Source organism: Thunnus albacares, chromosome 22 (genome assembly GCF_914725855.1).
Source record: "Thunnus albacares chromosome 22, fThuAlb1.1, whole genome shotgun sequence".
NCBI lineage: Eukaryota > Metazoa > Chordata > Actinopteri > Scombriformes > Scombridae > Thunnus > Thunnus albacares.
Genome location: NC_058127.1, coordinates 11,719,336 through 11,737,091, shown reverse-complemented (window position 1 = coordinate 11,737,091; position 17,756 = coordinate 11,719,336).

Sequence of the window (17,756 nt, the reverse complement as noted above, 5' to 3'; positions counted from 1 at the left end):
ATGAGTTAATGTAGCGCCGCCCCCTTTCTGCCTCCCTCTCCACCTCCTTCGACGCTGAGCTTGTTTTTCCTCCTTCAGCCTCTCCAGGACCCTCCCTCCTCATTTTTTTCTCTCCCCCCACCCCCCTCCTCTCCCCTCCAACCATCAGCTGTTCCTCCAAATTCTCTCCTGCTGCTGCACTGTACACCTTCCACATACATACAGAAACCCTTCCCCTCAAAAGGGCAGCCGCTTATGGTGGAAAACAAGCCTTCCTTTTCTTTCCATCCTCTCTCGTCTTTTGTTCACACAGTAGCACACACAACACACTCTCACTCACTCTTTATTATTCAAGATGCAGCAGGAGCCACAGTCTAAATTTAGCCCTCTCATCGTGACATCACTCCTCACTCTGCATGCTGCAAGACCGCTGGTGTGCTGACACCCAACATGTGTATGTTCACATATAGGATGAAATAGTAGACTCCATATATAGTGTTGTTACAAGTCGTGCTGCTAGTATTGGTTGTTATTTCCTGAGTAAAAATGCACCTAACTTCTACTTTACCTTTTCAGGAGGAGATTTTAACCCACTTTGACCCAACATAAAGACAAAAAATGTCTGTCTGTGGTTTCTGGCCATGCAGTGAAAACAGGAGTGGGATCATTTCTGCTTTTTTACCGTGAGAATGAACCTCACCAACATGCAAATTTTGCTCCGTATACTAAAGATCCTCTTTATACTGTAGCCTTTATCTTCTCCCTGATGTGCGACCAGGTGTTTTTGTGTACACACACAAGTCTACTGTCCATGCCGGGAAACTTAACAGCAGTTAGAGAAGCTTCCTGAATGCTTGTTGAACTCAGAAATGACGATGGACAGTACAAATTGATCTACTGCATTCAAACTTGGGTTAAAAGTATTTGACATCATTTATTGTGCAGCTGACAGTCCGTCCTTTCTCCAGCAGCACAGGTGCTTGCAGACGAGATCCTTGAACCTGAGTCCTTCAGATAGCAACAACATAGTTAATTTTCAGCTTTCATCTCCCATGATTTTACGGGAAACCTCTGATTCATCAAACAGACCTGACCTGATCTATTCCTTAACAACAGTTGACTCATCATGAAAGTTAGTGCAGAACAAAAGGCAGGAGTTACATAACCTCAACTACTGATACCTGCGAAACCAAGCAAAGGCAGCGTTGCGATGTGCTGAGTTGACAGAACAACAAGGTCACTTGAATCACCTCAACATACTTTGACTACACTAAAATATCACTCACATTCCAGTGTCACTTTAGTCCTGCAGAGTTAAACTGTTCCCCTGCCACCTCTGGCACAAATTCCTGCCTTTGGCTCTGTGTTGTTGTCCTTGCACAGTGCAAAGGAAGCAGGTTTGAAAATGACTAAAATACACCTACTCAATGGTGCAGGAAGGGGAACGCACTCTCTCCGGTGATAATGCTCACGCACGCTTCACATGCATGACCATTAAGAAACAGGTCAGTGGGACAGTTTGTTCACATCTGTAGCACGTTTTCTGGGTGAACAAGCACAGCCGGATTTTGGCATCTTGTTGATATGATGGGCAAACTTCCTTAAAAGTCTTCCTTCTTTTGTGGTATGGTCAGAATAACCAACTGTTACCACTAAACCTCATTCATAGATGATGTAAAAGCTGTGTCCACAAAATAATTTCATTGATTGAATGGGATTTAAGATTAAATGGTATCTGTTGAATCATGTTGTTACACATTTGGCTGTTGATTGAGGGGTCAGATCAGTAGCTAATATGATGGAAGATCCTCTTTAATCACAGCTACATAAAACTCCATAAAACCTACAATGGAATTGAATTTCCTTGTTAAAGACAAATAGATACACAATATAAAAGTAACGGTGAATGAGTCATCCTGCCTCAAATATTTCATTAGTCTAAGTTTCAGTGGAGAAGGATCCTAAAATTATCATCATTATCATAAAATATCCACAACTCTTTACTTCTGCATCGTATTCCAACAAGATTTCAACAGTTATATCTTAAATGCTTCTTTATTTTTAAATTTAAATATGATTAAAGGAGGAAATTATCAGCATTCTCTGCTGATCAATATCTCCCGTAGTTAGCCTTTGTGATCAAACACAATGACTCTTATTGATTCGGTTCTGATAGTGTTGATAGTTTTGGTTGTAGATGTGGAAGATATCTAATTTCATCTTCCCCACTCGCTGATTGAATCCGAATGCCCTCCATTTGGCATTGTTTGCTTGATTTAATTAGATTCTTTGTAATTGCATCATTTCTAATTACTGCAGGATCAAGAGTTCTGGTAAATTAATTACAAGATAATAGATTTGGGAAATGGACCACGTCACTTTTGTTTGAACATGGAAAGGTGAGATTAGAAAATCAAACAAGGAAAACAAATCCGAATCAAAGCCAAGATTTTAGGGAAAATGTTTGGATTTCAAAGGTTATGAATCAATGTCTCTCCAATCTTCATATATATTATGGCATATTATATATTTTTATTCAATTGCTTATTTATATTTCTTGTAAATTTATTTCCTAACATGAAGTGTTGCTGTTTCAAAGCCACACTATCAGGAATTAACTTCTTGGATTCACTGAATAAACTTCTGGGATAAACTGAATGATTTATTTATTTATTTGTTGACCAAAAAGTAGTAAAAATACCAGACTCAACCTTTAAAATACCCACCATGAGTTCTTTTTCTAAATTGTAGAGAGAAACTCCCTCCAGGTTGCTAAAAACACCAAATTCCAAGAAAAAAACATGGAGGATATGACCTTTAGTTTAGCTACCCGAAACTGAGGAAATTTCAACATTACTTTAATGAGCCTGTTTTGACATCAACTATGCCAAATTTTCCATTTTTGACTCCAAGAGGCCGTGAACTGGTAGTAAATCAGTCACTATTTAATGCCAACATGCTTCTAACTTTAATCAGAAAGCTCATTTATATCTCCGGTCCTCCAGGTTATGTTTGGGTACATTAAAGTTTGAATTAACAAATGTTCCCTTCATATTAACTTCTGTTAAATCAGAAGTTAATGATATTCCACTGACTTTAACTCATCACGTGGCTGGCGAGCACTTAACAGCTTTAAGGAGGGGTCAGTATTTGCAGAGTTCACAGGTATTCTCATCAATAAATGGCTTGTGTTTGTTGGATGGGCGACTACCTGAAGGGATGTTCAGTATATGTGTGTGTGTGTTTGATCAGCTTATTGGACCATTTGAGCAAAGAGATAAGGCTCGGGGGTGCGTGCTAAAACCCTGGAGACACAGACAAGGAGAAGGGTGCAGAGGAGGAGGAGATGAGACATGGAGGGCTACACCAAAATATGCAGAGCAGTGCAGTTAGAAAGCATGAGGACAGTGAGTGACAGTTTTCTGTTGTGTTGTCTCTGTATGAAGTATATTGGATTTGAAATGAAGCAATGACCGAGGTTAAAGTGCTGACTTTCAGATTTACTTTAGCTGTTTACATCCACATCAGACAAACAGTGAGGGACTTGTATTCACGGCTGCAGCTAACAATTATTTCCATTACTGATGATCTGATTTGTTGATTATTTTCTTGATTAATAGTTGTTTGCTCTATAAAATGTCAGAAAATAGTAAAAACAGATGTCAATCACTGTCAATCCCAACTTTTCAATACGAAAGCCTAAAATGTCAACATAAAATGTCTTAGTTTGTCTTTTCACATTTTGCTCGTTTAAGGTTTTTTTTGCCCTCAGTCTGGTCTTAAGCAAGTAAAACACATGATCAGCTGGATTGAGGTGTCAGGTGACTGATTCGACCAGTCAAGAACAATCCGCTTGTTTTTCCTTAAAGGATCATTCTTCTGTTATGCTTGTTAGTACATTCAACTTAAAGCTCAAATCTTAAAGTCATTGTTTCTACTCAACTACAAAGTTACTGGAATCCCTGTGCAGGTTCCTGCGATCCACCAGTAAAGGAGAGAGAGCACTTTGGATGCAGATTCACAGTTTATGACATTTGGTAAAACTGAACAGGAGGCTTACGTGAGTCAAGATAAATGGCCTGTGGGAAATTTCTAAGAAACACAAGTGAAGGAAAAAGATAAAGCAGTGGTTTTCAGAGGAGTGCGGGAGACGACGGAGGAGTGGCGTTGTGGTTTGAACTTCAGCAGTATCTCCTGAGTCAGCTGTTATTGGGAGTTTATCAGTGTGGTAAAGCTGATCCTTTGGCCTTTTTTCTGATAGCGGCGCCTTTACATGATTTATGAAACCTTGCAGCTGTGAAAACATGAAAAAATGATTTAAATCACATCGACTTGAGTTTTAAAATTTCCATTAAAGCAGAAGAAACAATCTAATACACCTGTGCTGCCCTTCTTCTTCACCTCACATAAACATTCCACCTTTCCATCACGTGGGGACTGATGTAATCATCTGTACACATACATACTGTAGCATAAGTCCATGCACGCGCACATACACACACACACATATTATCTGCCACTGCACCTCTCTGGCAGGTGACAGATCGGATAGTGAAAGGCATGGAGATTCACCAGATAAGGCTGTTAATGAGTAACCCTGCTGCTTCAGGTTGTTTGCTGCTCAGTGGCTGGAAAATTGGAACAATAACATGCAAACACAGAGGTAATGGCTGTGGTGCCAGGCAGGCCGACCACAGAGAGATACAGGTCTCCAACGAGGACCTGACCATAATATCAACAATAAGGCAGGTTCACCAATACTGAGTTCAAATGCTTTTAAAAGCTATCAATGTTTTATTTGAGTAAGAGAATCAACAGTGATAAAGTATTACTAAAGCTATAGCTACCTACATCTAAATGTATCTTACACTTCATATATATATATATATGTGTGTGTGTGTGTGTGACATATAATATACTGACAGTTGAGAGATGACAGGAAATGATGGGGGAGAGAGATATACAGGTGTACATGGGTCAAACTGTGAGCGTTGCAGTTATGGAGCATGCGGCTTAACCAGTAAGCTACCACCTGCAGTTTCTACCAGTCGATGAATCTATGTAGCATTTTCTCGCTTGCAGAGAAAGAGATACATAAAAAGAAAAAATGCATTGCAGCATACAGTAATCTGTGCTAAAATAAAGTGTGTTGGTTTCCCATAAGGATCCTTGAAATGAGATCTTTCTACAGTAAATATGAAGCTATAGCCAGCAGCTGGTTAGCTTAGCTTAGCATAAAGACTAAAAACAGGGGGACACAGCTGCTTTATTTTTTTCCCACCCGCATTCTGTGAAGACCCGCCCTACTCTGCCTCTGATTGGCTAGTACTTGTTGCCCTCGTTAGTTAGGTTTAGGCATGAGGTATGAGATGGTTTGGGTTAGGGTAAAAATATCAGAGCCAATCAGAGGCAGAGTAGGGGCGGGTCTTCGCAGAATCCAGATGGGGAAAACAATAATGCAGCTCGGCTCTGTCCAAAGATAAAAAACACGTACCAGTAAATCTCACTAATTAAAACAATAAATTTTGTTAAATTGACTTAAAATCAATGTGAAGTCTTGAAGTCTTGTTGCTACCATGAGGTTGCTAGGCAACCACCGGAGACTTCAGTTAGTTCCCAGCTAAGAGCTACGAAACACAGCGACCTGTCAATTTCACACTTTAGTGAGATATATTTTGTTCATTTTTGAGCTTTAGTAGCTCCAGCAGGCAGATTTTGTCAGCTGTTACTCCCTGTTTCCAGTCTTTACACTTCGCTAAGCTAACCAGCTAATGGCTGTAGCCATACATTGACCAGACAAGTAACAGGCTCATTGATCTTCTCGTCTAAATAAGTGTATTTATCAAACTATTCTTTTAAGGACCTTGGAGCCTCATTTTGAAGTTTTTTAGAATGAGCCAGTATTGCAGGTTTAGTTAATTCTTGAAAAGGATAGAAAAGGAGATCCTGTACTCTGCTCCTGCATTCAAGTCATTTTTTGAATCAGTACATCAAATTTAACCGACAGATGTCAATAGTTTGATGTATTTATTCAATAAATAAATATCTTCGATGCAAGACGACTGTGCAGGAATCTAATTTTCTCTCAGATACACCTGCATAAGTATTTTTTTTTCTAATCTGCCAGAAGTTAATGACGTTCAGAAAAGCTAACACTGTTATTCCCACACATGGTTTATTTTTGAAGTCATGTCTGCATTACAATCATGTGATAAAATGTGAGATTAAGTCAAAAAACATTTTTTTCATGGCCCTGAGCTGTCTGTGTCTCACTTTGGTCCAATGCAGCCAGGGGCTAATTAGAATAAAGATGAAAGAGAATAGATTACTGCTGGTTAAAACCAAAAATGACACACCGCCAGATTCTTTCAGAGGAAAATTATTTTGAAATCTCTCCTGTTAAACAGTGAGTGCAGAAGCTGGAAGTGGGCCAGAGCCATGACGCTTCATCTCACTAATGCACTGAGCTCTTCTGCTATCTGCTTACGCTCTCAAACAGGGTCGGTTCGTTTCCAACATGTCAGTATATTCGGGTTCCTTTTTTATTTCAACATACAGCATATTAATAACCATTACTGTGTCATAGAAGGTGTTGGTGTTGTTTGTTTTGGAGTCCAAAAGTCACACATCCCCAAATCTTAACCCTGTGGTTATTATTGTAGCCATGACAACAGAGGAAGTAATGACTTTTAACCCACACTACATTTCTCTAACTTCAAAAAAAGTGATCATTTTAACTCAAACCATCATCTTTCCCTAAACCTAGTTAGACCTTAAAGGTATACTATGCAGGATTTGTCTGTTGGTGTTTGTAAACACAGCAATCAAAGTTGGCCCCTCCTCCCCGACTCGACACCAGAGCACGAGAGAGAGAGAGCAGCAGTGGTGTAGCGAGCTAGAGAGTGATGGTGAGAACAAAGCTGTGAATCAGATATATAAAATGTTATTTTCCGATTGTTTCACGGCGGTTAAAGCACAAATAAACACATCCACACCTCCCTACAACCCTGCGGGAAGATGTCGCAATGCTGGATTTTGTGTGAATGCAGAGCTTCATCCTGTCTGCTGTGGCCTCTCTGCTCTGCGTGCGTGTAGCTCAGCCCCACCCTCAGTCGAGCAGACACACACACCTGCAGCTCTTTACATATCCATGACTAAGAGACAGAGAGCAGAGCGGAGCAGAGGAGAGAGACGGAGAGGAGAGACATTGAAGAGAGATGGAACCTCACACCCTGCATGCTGTTATTGGCTGGGGGCTACACACCCACTGCCCAAAGACTGACGCTCAGACGTGTCCCCGACACAGCAAAATAATAAGCAAATAAGAAAATACAGGCAGAGCGCAGGAGTGCAAATAGTCAGACAACCTTGAATGTGTCATATAACACAGTATCTTAAGTATGTTCAGAGTTTTGTCAGACAAATATGGTAAAATCAAAGCCCAAATTGTGATTCCTTTTTAAAGTAACTGTCAAAATTAGTGTTTTTCATTTATGATTGTGATATGTTAAACCACCATTTTATAAATAACCATTGTTTGATTTCCTTCTTCTATGTCATTAACTCTGCTCTTCATCCTGTCTTCAGTAAAGGACTGTATGAAAATGATTGGGCTGCTTATTAAATGAAGCTCTAAATGTTTTGGTAACAGTTTGGTTTTTAACTCTTAACGAGATTAAAGAAGACAGAATATGACCAAATGCACTTTTTTTATAACACGTGGCGCACATTAAAGCCATTTTGTTGATTTAACTGCTTTATATTTTATGTTTGTGTTTGCATTTTTTCTTTATAATAAATCTCACAAGGGAATAATTACATAAAATCTGGCAAAAAATTGACTACCTTCCTTTCAACAACCCTGATGTGAAATGTTTTTCTTTTAAACTACTGGTGTTTTTAAGGTCCCATAACTTTTATCTCTTTTGCTAATTAATCACTGACAGCACTTTTTCATCAATTCTGCTCTGTTGAATAGAAACCAGCTGAATTAAGACAAAGGGATTTAAGAGGCAATTCATGTGAGTGTTTGATTTAGGGAGTTCACAGGATGTGTAAGTGCAAACCGCTGCGTATTTTATCAGGGAGTGATTATCCGTTGATGAAAGGGGTCAACATTATTGTTTTAATGGGATGAGATTGGTGAATGAAGTTGTTAATAGAGGGCCATTTAAGGTCTTTTAGTATCTAAATTAGGCTTGATCTTTCCTTACAGCTTGTTTCGCTTCCTTTATTTTCATCTAACTCAGCCTCTGCACATTGTTGATCACTTTCTTCTGGTTACAGTAAATTCAATTCTTTACCTGTAAAGGCCTATTCAGGCTCTCACAAAACAGCTTGTAGATTTGCACACAAATAATAGTCAGTGAAAAACAATCTCCTCCGTAATTTAATTATACCTGAGTGATGGCAGGCAAACAAATGGGTTTCAACACTAAACCAATGGACGTCTGCATCAGCTGGTCAACCAGGAGTCAAAACCAGCTTCACTGGAGACTGAAGGATAATATCAGGAGGTGGAGAAAAAAGAGGTGGAGATGGAGGCGTAGCCGTTCTGTCACAACAACAAAAAAAAGTTTATGTTCTATGTTAGAGCACATAGTGTAACGTATTTAATACAAAACATGCAAACAGCTCTCTGTACCAACTGGCACTGATCCAAAAACATCTAAACACTTCCAGCTTTCCTTATGTAAGAAATGCATGAGGTCAGAACAGGGAATAACACAAATACATTGAATTTAAAGTGATATTCGGCTTTCCTTAACCTACTATTCAATACTTAATGCAAGTTCTGATTGGTTAAAGTGAAGCTAGATATAATATGCTGTAGACAAATGTTTTATTCAGCATGTTTTTAAGAAGTTACATTAGTACAGGATCCTTTGTTTTGCATATCAGCACCAAATAAGGAGCAGAGTGATGACACCGGTGTGGATATATATCACTGCCGATTGTTTTACACGATTTCAAGTCTGGAGGGAGACAGAGCACATGTTCATTCAGAGGCACGAGGGTTGGTAATGTGACATACTATTTTTTCATACCCAAATTTCTATAAGCACTTATTTACAGTCCAGAAACATATGGTGTTACTCAGGGGGCGGGTTGCACAACTGAGAGAGGAGGGTAGAAATAGAAAGAGAGATGGGGATGTGAGAGGCGCGTGCAGAGAGAAGGAGAGGAAAATGTTTGGAAAGTGAAGAAGTTCGTGACCTCTGCGAGAAAGAGAGGAATGTGTGAATTTACAGCGAGATTTGGAGGAAAACAGAGGGGTGAAAAGAGGAGAAAGAGGAGAGAAAATGAAGGGTGGAAGTGAAGTGCTTGAAGAGGAGAACGAGGGGAGTGGTGAAGGGGGCGTGTGGACATGGTAATCTGAGCCATGTGTTTACCATGTCCCTAGAAACATATGAGTTCCTGGGACAATGTGTTCGAAAGCACATGTCGAGACCACGATCCAAACAAACTCCTTCACTTCGGTATCTCACTTGAAATTGAACAAAGAATCTATAACCTGTAAACACAGAAAATTAATTTTATTATTCAGCATCCATGAGATGTAGAGGGACAGTAGACGATGATTTGGAAAAGTTGTGTTATAACTAATATAATGATCAATGGACAAATTATGCATACATCTAATTTGTATATAATTTTCTTTGTTAACTTCAAACATGACATCCAAAGATAGTCAACAACTGAAACTGCCATTCAAAAATAACCATACAAATGTTTTTTCTTTACATGTTTTCACCCTTTTACTACAAAATGCATTTACATTACATCAAAGCTAACCATTTTGAAAACTGTGCTGTTGAATTTTACAATTTTGTATGTATTTTGATTCCAATTTCAGTCATCCATTGGTTTCCATTCATTTCCATATGATGTTGAATCAATTATCAGACTCTTGAAACTTGCTTAAAGTAGCATTATTCAATATTTTTATATTAATAAGGGATGAAATTAGGTTATATCTGAAAAGGGTTGCTCATATTGACAGAGCCACAAAAACTTTAACTCGACTCTACTGTTCCCCTCAGCTCTAAGGAGTATTTTAACATCTTTCAGTTCATTGTTTTGGTTCTACTGCCTGCAAATTTACAGTTTTGATTTCAGCGAAAGAGCTCTAAAAATCCACTGTAAACTATCTGCTCAGCATCAAACAGAAAACAATCAAAGTTAACAACTAACTGGTGTAAACAGTGGGTTATTTAGCAGCTAGGGGCCAGATTCGTCCCTCTGGAGTCGGTGGAGACCAAAACAGAGCAAAAATGAGAGTGAATATTGAAACATGACTCTAAATGAATGCTAATGTTGCTATGTATCTGCTAGATGTATAAAACGGCAACTAACATGTTCAATGTATCAACTTTTTATGGGGATAAAATGTCAGTGATGTGTTTAAAGCTTGTTACACTGCCCCGAAGTGTCCAGAAACATTATTGATGCAGCTTTAAATTGTGTAATCCATCACAGTGGACATCAAGTCTGCATTAACATTATCAATTAAGTTATATTATAGTTATGAGATGACGCAGTGCTTTTCGAATCACTTTATGCCTAAATTGTATTAACACATGACTAGATTTAATGCCAACTTGATGTTCACTGTGATGTTTTACACAACATAAGCAAGTTTAAAATGTGCTAAATGATTCTGATGTCATATAGAAATGAATGGAAACCAATGGGTGTCTGTGACAGAAGAAGAAACACGACAACAAATCTAAAACTGCACAGAGTGTGTTTGAAAATATAGAAAAAACTGTTAAGTATACATGAATTGTGTTTAAGGAGCTAAACTATTTCAAAGACACTAACATTGCTGTTTCACCATGAAGCTCAACATTTCGGATGGAGGTTGCCATAATCTGTTTTGTCGGATGTTCGGATTTCCATACAGGAAATGCCAACATAAAAATAACCACGACCTAAGTAAAAGCATAATGGATTAAAGGTCACACAATTTAATGTTGGCTCTGATGTCAGTAATGATTAATCATTCTTAATTATTAATAAAGATGATGATTATCAGGTCAGGGACTACAGTTTTTATTCTTACTATTTCTTGCTGGTGCTGATTGCTTTACCTGCTACAGTCATATGTATGTTGACAAAGTTTTGGTCGGCCAGTTGTTCTAAATAAAACATTAGGTCAACCACCTCCTCTGTATATAAATAAATGTTAGAACACAACCGTCTATGTTCATGTTTTCTGGTCTCCTTGTGTATGTTTTCATGTCAAAACTTGAGCCAGTCTAAACTTGTCTCTCAGGTGTATTATCGCTCGTCTTTGCAGAGAGTGACGCCTCCAACCTGCCCTACAGCTGACACACTCACTGTACATTTCTCATCCGGTTCTCTGTTTACTCAGATCCCTAATATCGCTGTTGACTTTTAAAATCAATATTACAAACATGGCAGGGTCATGCTGGGAAAAAGGACATCAAATGGCTGCTTTATCTGTGAAAACCTAAGTGTAATCTATACAATTCCTCTAAAAAAACAAATAAATATGTAAATATTCTGTTTAGTTTATAAGAAAACAAAGGAAACTTCCAAACTGTGTAACAATAATGCCTCTCGAATTCTTTATCATCAGTTTTCCTAAACTTTTGCAGCAGGCCTTGAGAATAACAAGGGATTTGATATATAGCCACATAATCCCTGATCAGCTGAGCCAGCAGCTGAGTTTGTCACAGTACAGGGTGTGTTTGTCTTCATGTTGATACTCTAAAGCAACTCTGTAACGTCAGCTTCCTCTTTCAGAATGTGGAGGGGTGACAATGACTTGAACCGATGAAAACCCAGATTGCGGTGTGTTTTTCACATGAGGTTGCAAGTAAAATATCCTCTTTTTCACAAGTGTCAGTGTGTGTGTGTGTGTGTGTGTGCACATTTCTCGTATTCATTTCCCTCTTCCCCCTTTGGTCTAGCCCCTCCCTGACTGTCAGCACTGCCTGGTCGAGGCTGTTTTTATGGAAGTCTGGCTGAATCCAGTTCACACTGCCTCAAGACTCGACCTCCTCGTCTTACTCTCTCCCATTCCTCCCTTCCTCCCTCCTGGTTTATCTCATTCCTCTTTGTGCTCTTATTGTTTATTCCTCCTCTTTCTCTTTTCTCCTTTCTGTACAGCTGTTTATTCCTTCACTCCTCCCCTTGTCTTAGGTCTGTTTTCTGTCTTATCTCTGAATCCTCACTGTTTTTTTCCTCCCTTTTTCCACAAACTTTTGCCTTTTTTCTGAGGATTTGTCTATTCAGCAAACTGGAAAAACGTGAGAAAGGGAGAGAGAGTGTGTGTGTGTGAGAGTGAGGTGGAGAAAGAAAGAAAGAAAAAGAAAAAATGAGAGGGAACTACAGCTGTTTTGAAGCTGCTTAGACTTTGTGTACAGTATATGCAAAGATGTAAATATGGCTAACTGTCTAATGAGAGTATAGGTGCTCATGAGAGGATGCAGGTCAACTTTTATTTGGGTGGTTTGCCTCCAAAAAAGAACTGTAATGTCTTTGTTTTCCCCAAAACAGTTTCAGGGAACAGAAAGGTGGTACTCCAATGGAAATTTAAAAAAGGAGAATAGTTATCAATGTCATTTTGTTGGATCAGCTACACCAGTGAGAAGATCAACAACTACAGTAAAAGAGATACAAGTAAAAATAAAAACTAATGAATCAAAAACAAAAAGGAATTAAAATTGAAAAATTGAATAAATGCTACACTAAATAAGCATCTGAGGTCAGCGTAAAAGTTCATTCTTGACCTTGGAAACAGTAGTTTGACAAAAAAAAGTCATTACTCAACGTCCCTCTTAGGTTATTCCAGTGCTTTCAACCACATCTCATGACCTTGCTCAGCAGACAGAGTTGAGTGAGTAAACTCCACTGAGGAAGACTGTAAGATGTGGTCGGAAGAAAAAAGGACTATAGGTGCATTTCACAGTTGCTTAGTGTGGGCAGCGGTTGAAAGAGACAGAACGTGGGTTTGAATCCATACTGACTGTCTGTGTTTGTATGTTGTTGTGTTTGCCTTGGTGTGTGTGTGTGTGTGTGTGTGTGTGTGTGCGCCCTATATGATCTATCACTGCAGTGAAGGTGTAGAATGTGACACCGTCCTTCTTTGTGGACCTTTCCCACGATGACGCTTCCCTTCTGTCTCTAACATACTCTGCCTCTTTAGTGTATGTATGTTTGTGTACCTCTGTGCGTTTATCTGTCGTTGTATGAAGTCACAATCATCCAGTAGTTAAAGCACAGGTTCACAAGTTTTCATGTGTCTTAAAACAACAGTCAGGCGCCCATATGAGCATTTTCATCATCATGTTTTTCTTGCTGTAATCATTCCTCCTGTTCATACTAGTCATTAAGAAATCCTTTCATAATGCACTTCTAATGTAAGTGATGTGGACAAAATCTACAAGCCTCTTTTTGCGCAAAAATGTATTTCAAAGTTTATTTGAAGCTAATATGAAGCTTCAGTCGCCCAAATTAGTCAAATCAAGTCAATGTCTTTCAAAGTTACTGTCATTTTAGTGCCAAATTCCCTCTTTTTGTTACAATCCTTGCACTGCAGCTGAGCAGGAAAACACAGTCCTTTGAGACACAAAGAGGGAATTTTTTTTTTACTAAAGACTGTTACTGTGGAAGATATCCACTTCATTTGACTAACTCAAATGGCTGAAGCCTCATATTATCTTTAGATAAACTTTTCAATGCATTTTAGGTCAAAACCAGGACTGTGGATTTTGTCCCCATCACTTGCATTGTAAGTACATTGGGAGGAGATCTTTTAATGATCAGTATAAAAAAAAGGAATGATTATAGCAAGAAAAATCTGCTTCAATATTAATTTTAGCACCTGACTGTTGTTTTAAGACAGACTTGAAAAATTGCCAACCTCTCCTTTGAAGACATACATCAGCTGCTGAAGTGTATTTCTCCTTTATTGTCCTAATCAGCTTCCATATGTGTGATTTTGTGAATTCGAGGCAGAGATCCACTGAACATTAAAGGTTAAAGAACATGCGTGAGTGCCTGTTATGAATGCAAACATCTGTACATTTGCATATTTTAATTTGTTTTCAGGCTTGATTTTGTTTGATGGCTGAATGATTGATTGCTTGCCAGAGGGCAGTCTTAAAGAACGAGGGTCACTGATTGGATCTTGCAGGATGTAGCACAATTTTTAGTCACAAGATATGCAGAAATTAATTTACAGTATTGTAACTTGGCAACAAGAATGTAATTGATATTATTTATAGATATTGATTGTAACCTTGGTGATGTGAGATGTTGGAAATCAACCCCAAATCCTTTTATGGTTGTTACAATGTTCTGAGTTATTCAGGAGGATCACCTGATCATGTGACAAAGAGCTATAGATTGTGATGTGTGAGGTTATTTAGTAAAGGGCGATAAATCTGTGAGTGTGTGTGTGTTGGATTTTCGACCTCAAGGACGTCAGTTTCTTGCAGGCCTCAGACTTATAAAATATTTATGCTGCGTGTGAGTGCAGCCTGGGTTATAAATAGTCTCAGCTAAATGTAACACCATTATTTTTCCATTATTTTACTGCTGCCACCTCACATAACTTTATGTCTTACCGACAAACACACACAGACGTAAATTCAGACACAGCTTCATCCACACACTGGATGCATGCTGCAGTCTGACCATGTATTGATATTCAGGGTGACTGTGCAGGACTGCACATTTCCTGCAACCTGCAGTCTGTTTCTGTGCCAAGAGCCATCATCCACATCTCTCTGTAGAGGCTTATTGATGACTTAAGTAACCATAAGCATAAAGTACAAGCTGTAATCAACCTGAGAGCCTGCAGGGACAGATCCAGATTTGCATTCAGTTAAAAAGCTGCTCCGACTAATTTCTTAGATAGATTCTTACCAACAAATTTGGATTACTACGCTTCAGAAGGACATGCCAGTTGTATTTCTTATCAATTCATTATGCAGTGTAACTCTATTTGTCCTCAGAGAGCAACTGATGCACAGCAGTGAATCAGAAATATATAAAACAAGTCACATATAGAAGGTGAATGGAGGTTGTCTGTGCATCTTCCAGCAATGTGCAGCTGAGTCATGTGCTCAGATCAAGGGCAGCAAACTTCAGAGGGGAAAAGACTGCAGCAGACTGATTGATTTGCAGCGTTTAATAGTGCAAGCTGTTTGCATTATTAAAAGCTATAAAATGTGAGTGAAAAAGATTAAAACTTAAAAGTAATTTCAAAACAGTTTAGATTATGAATAAAAATGTTGAATCATATATATATTTTTAAACTGTCCAATTCCTGACAAATGAAAAAAGCAAATAAAAAGGCAAATAGACCAGTTCAATTTACTCTGCCATCAGTTCAAGTTTGTATGGCAACGTTTCAAACTAAAAAGACTGTGTTCAGACAGAAACCGAGCAAATTTTAGACGCCATGGGATTACATACAAAGTCAATGTGAAGACACCGCATGCGTGATGCGAATATGCATGTGAACAAGTTGAAAATGTATAACATATAATGGGGCTTTATTAATCTGCTTCATAAACGTACAAAGACTTGCAAACTGAGTCTCTGATCAGTTCTGAGTTCAGTTAAAAGCTGAACTGAACACACTCTCACAGACACGGTCGGTGTGTCTGTTAGCTATCCTTGTCTGTTAGCTAGTTTGCAGCTAATGTACAGTTGATATTTTGGCTGTTTGGGGCACATAAACACAAACGATCCAGTGGTCAAATATGTGCAAATGACATGAGACAAAAATTCGTTCTGTGTTCTGTCTAAGACACCTTGAAGAAGTAGAGTTTGAAAATATTAAGCAAAGAGAGCATTGCTCAAATGTAGCAACACAAGTCTTCTTGTGCATGTGAAAACATTGATTAAGATTTCGATTTTTGACCTGTGAAGATACCAAACAAAGCTGAAATGGTAAATCTACCCCAATCTGACGTCCATACATTTATTTTTGCCCCCTAATATAGGCCAGATTTGAAATGAACCACTGATCCGAATAGACCCCAGGATTAATGAGACCTTGTCCAATGTTTCGTTGTCTTGAACAGACCCGAACAGCGAGAGCACCAACACTGGCAGCAGCTGATAGTCTGCTTGGATGCCCTCAGGTATGATACATATTAACACACAGACACAGGACACCTGGTGCAATATGACAGAACGCTGCCCAACCTGTTTAGACTGAATATAACACATTGGATACTAAGAACAGAATGGACCCATCAAGACCACCACTTTGCATGCTCTAAAAACCTGCTTTGCCTCTGCACACTTTCAAATCTTAACTTACAAATTGAATACAACTCGGTTTAATTTTTTTGCATACACTTCATATTTTTGTCATTAATGAACTTCCGTACCCCCTCTAAATACTCTGCAGGTGGACAATGTTACTGCAGGAAACAAGGGCCACACACCACAAAATAGTGCTTTGACAGCTGCTGAGTTGATTTGTACAAACAGAAGTAAAACGTGATGTTTGGTGTTCAGCAGACGTGATGCTGTCATGTGCATGAAGTCTTACTTCTCCTTTTGGTGAACTTTATTGCATGTGTTTACTGCATGTAAGCACCCAGACGTACATTCAAATTCACACCAACATTTATCACCGTATCTCATTTTCATCTCGCATTGGGTTGTGGAACATTAAACATAATAAATAAAAATCCCTGATAAATTAATTCAAATGAAATGTCGAAATAAAATCAAACTGATTTAATTAAAAGCTTAAGATAACAATTTCACTTAATCTTAATCTAGCAGGTAATTTATACAAAGCAGAGCTGTTTCCGTTGTTTAATTAAACACTCTTTGCCCTGTCAATTCATGTTTTTGGTTCAAAGAGACAGATTTCATTGAAACATGTAAGTCACATCTAAGAGTAATGTTACATATATAAATCTTCTACATATCTTGTTTATTTTAAGGTATTTTTGCATTTTCCATTTAAAATATTGATTAATTAAAATAAGTAGTGTGTAGAATAAGAACTATAACATCAGACTGGTCAAACAGATCATTATTAACACAAAAATAATGCAATAAAGCCAGTGGTGGGAAGTAATGCACTCATTAAAGATTATATTGCTAGAGCATAATTATCTCACTGACAACAGCTGCCACATGTTGTGACCCAAAAAGATAGTTGTGTTAAAGCTGAGCATGAAAATATAATCTCTTTATTGTGATGCTGAAGTTATAATCACCTAAGTAAAGGGTTTGATGTCTTTTTTCACTACCTTTCTTCATTCAGATCATCTCAGTCTTCACACATGTTTACACTACTGCTCCACGTAGCGGCCACATCATGTTAAAGCAGCCTTTATACATTATAGCGTACTGACATAGAGCCGCCTGCAGAGGGCAGTGTAATACAACTCTGTAGCAACATCATTACCCATTAGCTGGTAAGTGGGCTTTTAATTGGTATTTTTAAAATAATTCAGTTAATTGACATGGATAAAATTATCAAAAAGGGTATCAAATGGTCATGCTTTATGGTTGTGATATTTTAAATCATTTTGAAAATAACTCAATGGACAAGAATGTTAGCTTTTTAATCCAACTATTCATAGTTTTTTGGCTAATTCCATATACATAAAATGAAATGGACCAATAGAAAACCAAACTTAACTTTATTTCTTATTGATATTGAGCTCTATTACAATTTTCTAGTCAAGCTGCAAAATAAAGAAGACCTAACCATTTTTAAAACATAAATTATTGACCAAGCTTCTTTTTTCTTTCGTTCTCCATAC